The following is a 6,209-nucleotide window of genomic DNA, read 5'->3' as shown; positions in this document are numbered from 1 at the left end:
GTGATTCTCTTGCTTCAGCCTCCTGAGTAGCTGGGACTACAGGCACCTGCCACAATACCTGGCTATTTTTTTTTTCTTGCAGTTCGGTGGGGGCCAGGTTTGAACCCTTGGTATATGGGGCCAGCACCCTACCCACTAAGCCACAGGCACCACCCTCAAATTGGCTTTTTATTTTTTATTTTTATTTACTTATTTATTTATTTTTTTTTTGAGACAGAGCCTTAGGCTGTCACCCTGGGTAGAGTGCTGTGGCATCACAGCTCACAGCAACCTCCACTCCTGGGCTTAGGTGATTCTCTTGCCTCAGTCTCCCAAGTAGCTACAGGTACCTGCCACAACCAAAGTACCTGCCACAACCAGGTACCTGCAACCAAAACTATTTTTTGGTTGCAATTGTCATTATTGTTTGGCAGGTCTGGGCTGGATTCGAACCTGCCAGGTGCCGAGCCCTCAAATTGGCTTTTTAAATATTAAGACCACTGAAAGTCTAAGAAAGACATATTAGGCTTATTTGGTGTGTTAAAACTGTATAGGAAACATTGTCAAATACGAAATGGTGTTTAATTATCTTTGGATTATGTTTGTATATATATGTTCTAATACTGGTACATCCTTGGGCAAGGGGCTTTCACTTCGAGGAGCCTCAGTTTGTCTATCTGTAAAAAGGCCAGGAGGAGAAGAGGGGTAGAGGGAGGAGGGGATGAGATGTTGGTGCATGAGGGACTGAGAGGCCAGGGTCTGCAGGGACCTAGCCCCACACGGTGCTTCAGCTGCATCCATAACTCAGAGGTTCACACCATGCCCTCAAGGACCTCCTGGTTTAAGCCAAGCTCTGGAGTGGTGAGGACACCAGCCAGGTTAGGGATGGCCATGAAGAGAAGGAGAGGAGAGATAGTAGGGGGTCGGGGAAAGAAGCAAAAAGAAGTTTCTGTTTGGGGAATGTACAGGAGAGTGGTACTTGCTGTCCTCTGGACTCAGCATTGCTCATTCATAAAATATCATAAAATAGACACAATAAGGGTGGCACCTGTGGCTCAAAGGAGTAGGGCTCCGGCCCCATATGCTGGAGGTGGTGGGTTCAAAACCAGCCCCGGCCAAAAACTGCAAAAAAAAAAAAAAAAAATAGATACAATAAAATAGGGGACACTATAATGTGAATTTCACAAAGTTACTGGGAAGGAAGATGTTAAGTAAACTTGGGAGTACTTGGGTGAGAGGGAATGTGAGCTAGTCTTGGTAGGGCAAGCACGGTGGCATTATGGGATGATTTATTGAACAGTTATTATGTTCCATTACTGCCCAGCCCTCACAAGCACCCTTGGGTTTAATCTCCTTGACCTGGCAAGGTAGGAGAGGTTACTACCCCAGTTTTACAGATGAGGGGAGCAAGGCTCAGAGAGGCAAGGCCGCCTACCTGAGGTCACACAGCTTAGAAGTGTGGTAGGGCCACATCTGTATCCTTTTGACCCCAGAGTTTCAGAGCTGGGACGCTCGGTTGCCGGCCCTGGCCCATGAAACTGCTATGACATGAACGGCTGTACAAGCTCGCTTGGGGTATAGCTTCCCGTAGGTGCCGGGGAGCCCGTGGTCTCAGTCAGGTAAGGCTCCCCATCAGGAGGAGCCAGCTGTCTCAGTCAGGTCAGAGGTGCCGGAGCGCCTCAAAGGTGCAGCAGTCAGTCTTAGTAGGATCCCCGACTAACTTCTCCCGTCGCTATTTATAGAAGTGATCCCGTGGCTAATTGCACCCAGGGGTGGAGACTGCCAAGCAATGATGTATGTGCTCTTGTGCCTTTTAATGAGAGACCAATCCTTTCTCCATTCATTCCTTTATTACCAAGGGGTTTCTTTTCAGGTGTGTCCTACACCAGAGACCCTGTTTTTCTTCTTAAAAAAAAAACAAACAAAAAAACTGGGTGGCGCCTGTGGCTCAAAGGAGTAGGGCGCTGGCCCCATATGCTTGGAGGTGGTGGGTTCAAACCCAGCCCTGGTCAAAAACTGCAAAACAAAAGAACTTTTACAACAGCTTTATTGAGATGCTTACATATCATACAATTCACCCATTTAAAGAATACTAGTCATTAGTTTTTAATATAGTTACAAATATGAGTAACCATCCTCAGAGTCAATTGTAGAACATTTTCATCACCCTGAAAAGAAACCTTACTACCTTTAGCTGGTCCCCCATCCTTGGTCCCCCAAATCCTCTCCTCCCGCAGCCCCTGGAAACCACTAATCAACTTTCTGTCTCTATAGATTTGCCTCTTCTGGAAAGTTTGTACAAATGGAAGCACATAATGTGTGGCCTGTGAGGTCTGGCTCCTTTCAGTTGGCATAATATTTTCAAGGTTCATTTATGTTGTAGCGTGTATCAGTATGTCACTTCTTTTTATTATCAAATAATATCCCATTGTATGGATATACTCTTTATCCATTCGGCATTTGAGTCGTACCCACTTTTTGGCTATTATGAATAATGCTGCTATGTACAAGTTTTTGTATAGACATGTTTTCATTTCTCTCAGCTATACTCCTAGGGGTAGAACTGCTGGGTCATATAGTAACTCTATGTTTATAACTTAGAGGAGGCGCCAGACTGTTTTCTATAGCGGTAAAACCATTTTACATTCACACCAACCAATCATGAGGGTTCCAGTGTACCTACATCCTTGTCCACACTTATTATTATCTGTCTTTTTTTTTTTTTTGAGACAGAGCCTCAAGCTGAGCCCCTGGGTAGAGTGCCATGGCTTCACTGCTCACAGCAACCTCCAACTCCTGGGCTCAAGCAAGTCTCCTGCCTCACTTCAGCCTCCCAAGTAGCTGGGACCACAGGCTCCCGCCACAACGCCTGGCTATTTTTTGGTTGCAGCCATTATTGTTGTTTGGAGGGCTCAGGGTGGATTCGAACCCGCCACCTTAGGTGTATGTGGCTAGCGCCTTAGCCGCTTGAGCCACAGGCGCCGAGCCTATTATCTGTCTTTTTGAAACTATGTTCTTACTGGCCACACTATACTGTCACACTGTAGAGTCTGCTGGGCTTGGGTTCAAATCCTACCAGCTGTAGCATCTCAGACAAGTGGTCTCTGGATGTTCTTTTCTATAAAAAGGTACAAGAATCTCTCCCTTCTGTGCTGTCAGCAAATTAACTGGGTTGGTGGCAGTGTCGGGGCTATGCTAACTATAAAACGAGGTGCACATGTCTCTCTCTCTCTCTCTCTTTTTTTTTTTTTTTGCAGCTTTTGGCCAGGGCTGGGTTTGAACCCACCATCTCTGGCACATGGGGCCGGCACTCCTTTGATCCACAGGTGCTGCCCGCACATGTCTCATTTTTATAACAGGGTGCTCTGAGTATAAATTCCCTGAGATCCTGGCCCTGCTGGTCCACTGATCTCTCCCCAGCACCTAGAACTGGGCCTGGCATACAGTGGGCACTTCCTTGCAGACCCTTGGCTACTTCCCAGGAGCCTCCCTTTAGGGAGTGGCCAAGGCCACCTGGCAGAATCCAGGAGCTACAGGTGGAAGGCAGGGCTATGTCCCACCTGTAGCCTCCATGGGACTCTCAGCTGGTGCTAAGGGCTTTGATATGTTTTCCTTCCCTAAGAAAGAAAGTTCTTCCCATCTGTCCAGAGTCTCTTATCCCTCCAGGGCAGAGGCTGGAGTGTCCAGCAGTCGCCCTCATTCCTCCTTAGCAAAACCAGCACGTGATTGCTCAGCAGCCCACTTTCTCTTCCTTTCTCTTTCTCTTCCTCACCCTTTCCATTTAAGGCAGATCTTCAATGCTTTCAATCAAGAAGTACTTTTCCCCAGATTTTTTTTTAAATTGTGGCAAAATACACACAAAATCAACCATGTTGACCGTTTGTAAATGTACAGTTCAGGGGTATTAAGCACATTCACATTGTCATGTGACTATCGCCACCATCCGTCTCCAGAACTTTGCATCTTACAAAACTGAAACTTTAGGCCAGGCGCCGTGGTTCACGCCTGTAATCCTAGCACTCTGGGAGGCCGAGGTGGATGGATTGCCTGAGTTCAGGAATTCAAGAACAGCCTCAACAAGACTGAGACTCCGTCTCTAAAAAAATAAAACTAGTGTTGTAGTGAGCACCTGTAGTTCCAGCTACTAGGGAGGCTGAGGCAAGAAGATTGCTTGAGCCCAGGAGTCTGAGGTTGCTGTGAGCTATGATGCCAGAACACTCTACTCAGGGTGACAAAGTAAGACTCTGTCTCAAAACAAACAAACAAAAACCCCTAAAAAATCCTGAAACTCTATTTCTAATAAGCAAAAGCTCCTCATTTTCTCCCCACCCCCAGCTCTATCACCAATATATATATATATGTGTGTGTGTATATATATATATATACACTTTTTTTTTTTTTTTTTGAGACAGAATCTCACTATGTCACCCTGGGTAGAGTGCCGTGGTGTCACAGCTGGCAGCAACCTCAAACTCTTGGGCTTAAGCCATTCTCCTGCCTCAGGCTCCCAAAGGCGCTGGGACTACAGGTACCCACCACAACGCCCAGCTATTTTTTTTGTTGTTGTTGTAGTTGTCATTGTTTAGCAGGCCCTGGGCCAGGTTCGAACCCACCAGCCCCAGTGTATGTGAGTGGCATTCTAGCCGCTGAACTACAGGTGCTAAGTCTATCACCAGTATTTTATTTTATTTTATTTTATTTGAGACAGAGCCTCAAGCTGTCCCCCTGGGTAGAGTGCTGTGGCATCACAGCTCACAGCAACCTTCAACTCCTGGGCTCAAGTGAGACTCCTGCCTTAGCCTCCCAAGTAGCTGGGACCACTGGCGCCCACCACAACGCCCAGCTATTTTTTAGTTGCGGCCGCCATTGTTGTTTGGTGGGCCCAAGCTGGATTAGAACTCACCACCTTAGATGTATGTGGCTGGTGCCTTAGCCACTTGAGCCACCGGTGCCAAGCCATCACCAGTATTTTTAAAGCACCAACTAAGTGCTCAGTGCTGGTACTATGGGTACAAACAAAACAAACACAGTCCCCTGCTTCATGGAAATGGATGCCCATTTTTCAGATGAGGAAATGGAGGCGCTGACAGTGGGGGCTCTTGCTCCCACTTAATTGGTTGCAGGGCAGGGTTTGAGCCTGTGTCTGGTGCAGAGGCCAAGCTCCAGCCTCCTAGCCTAAGATGAGTCGCTTCCTTGCATGGGGGTCTCAGTTGTCCAGTCTGTGAAATGGGAGGGAGGAAGGAGGTGGGTTAGTAACACTGGTGCTGAGGATTCATGCTCCCTTCTCCTTGGCCTTGGAGAAGAGCAGGACGCCATCCCTGTCCCCTTTTCTTCTAGTTCTGAATTTTAGCTTTCTTGTAGAAGGATCACCCTTGTCATTTTCTTTTCATTTGGGAAGGGCCTTTCTGTAGAAATGCAGCCCAGATTAGTTAGGCCAGTCGCTCCTTGTCCCCCCTACTCCTCCCCACTATAGCCCAGTTCCAGCCCAGGAAGGCCCCCATTAGATAGGTCCTGTTAGGGAGGCACCAGAGGCCCCATGTTTACATTCATCACCACTGCGGGTAGCTGCCTGGTGCTCTGCTGGAGGCCCCGTACACTCAGAGGGAAGAGTTCTCTTGTCCCCCCAACCCCCACCATGGAGGGGGCAATTTTTGTAAAGGCCACGCTCCTGTCTAAGTCTCAGTTTCCCATCCACAAAATGGGCTCAGCAATTCCTACCTCAGGACCTGGCTGACAGAAGATTTAGGGGACAATCTCACCCTCCTCCCCACCCCACCCCACGCCCAGTGAGTTAATGGTTTAAGGTTGTTTTCATTGTAAATGTTTCACACTGGTGGTTTGAACACACTACTCCTGCTCAGGGTTGGTTTGTTCCCCCTCTCTAATAATTCTAAAACTTCACTTTCCAGCTGCTGAACCTCATGGGAGATACTGTTATCTGTGAGTCGAGGAGGAAGGATCTGCCCCACAGACTTACCAAGAGGAGTCAGCTCAATTAGTGAAAACCATAATCATGAAAATGGCTAAAATGTTCCCTGGACAAAACACTGGGACTTCAAGGTGGTGATTTTTCTAAGCCCCACTCTATAGCGGTTGACACTGAGGCTTAGAGGTGAAGGGACTTGCTGAGGGCCGCTCCCTGGGTGTCACACAGCCCAGGTAGGGGCTGGCCTAGCTTTCCCGCCCGCCAGGGCAGGAGTGAGCTGCCCATCCCACGGAGGTAAGCAAGT

The sequence above is a fragment of the Otolemur garnettii genome, unplaced genomic scaffold (assembly GCF_000181295.1).
Source record: "Otolemur garnettii isolate 467f Iridium unplaced genomic scaffold, OtoGar3 scaffold00038, whole genome shotgun sequence".
NCBI lineage: Eukaryota > Metazoa > Chordata > Mammalia > Primates > Galagidae > Otolemur > Otolemur garnettii.
This window is presented reverse-complemented; position numbering follows the sequence as displayed.